Raw genomic sequence first — 734 nt, 5'->3', positions numbered from 1 at the left:
AAAACAAGAAGCGAAAACCGCTGCGGCACGGCCCTTCTTTTAATTTTTGAATATGGCATATGGCATGAAATTAGAACGCAGCCGCCTTGGAGGTGGCACATGTTCAAAGCATATGAACAGCCCCAAGGCCAAGTGCCAATCCAGTCGCCACTGGCCAGGGCAGTTAACAGCCTGGTCGCACCCCACAGCACTATCTAACATGCTAATTAAATGGAGGGCGGGCGACAGGATCGGCTGATGGGGAGGACGGACAATTGGGAAAAAGGTCAACGCATTGACCCATGATCCCCCCCGGGTCGGAGGCTCGAACCCGAGACCTCCTCGTTGGCAACTCGACGCCCTAACCACGTGCCCGCATGGGGTTGCTTGTCCCCAAGGCGAAACCACTCTCTCATAAAGTGAACTCGGAGAGGGGCAAAAGTAAACACGAGGACCAAAAAAGTAAAACAAGGTCAAAGCGGACGGCGTCCGAGCTTCGCGGAAAATGTGCTTTACTTCAACGTTGTAGATCCCACCGCTAACACTTCATTCAATTAGCGTGTTAGATAGTGCTGAGGGGTCACACCAGGGAGGAGTGGGGGGAGAGTTTATATTGAGGAAAAGCAAACCAAGCCACGAAAATCAAAGCCAAAAGTAACTCATGCTAGCACTCATAGAAATGAAGGTATTAAGGTGGTGGTTAGGCGAGGCTCAATAATCAATAACTCAGGCACATAACCGAGCCACAATGTGGT

At 50.8% G+C, this 734-nt stretch overlaps 1 protein-coding gene across 1 annotated transcript in view; it reads right to left on the bottom strand.

Moving 5' to 3' along the window:
* The window catches only part of LOC147441961 (uncharacterized), a 39,372-nt gene extending 39,227 nt beyond the window's left edge, over positions 1–145 (bottom strand). Inside the window, exon 1 of the mRNA XM_086529549.1 lies at positions 1–145. This exon is cut by the window's left edge and continues 119 nt beyond it. The gene's annotated coding sequence lies outside the window, so the exon portion shown is untranslated.
* Between the last annotated feature and the right edge of the window lie 589 nt (positions 146–734).

This window comes from Adiantum capillus-veneris, chromosome 14 (genome assembly GCF_014529385.1).
Source record: "Adiantum capillus-veneris isolate H3 chromosome 14, ASM1452938v2, whole genome shotgun sequence".
Taxonomy (NCBI): Eukaryota; Viridiplantae; Streptophyta; class Polypodiopsida; order Polypodiales; family Pteridaceae; genus Adiantum; species Adiantum capillus-veneris.
Note: the sequence above shows the minus strand (reverse complement) of the source record. Positions and strands in the feature narration are given on the sequence as shown.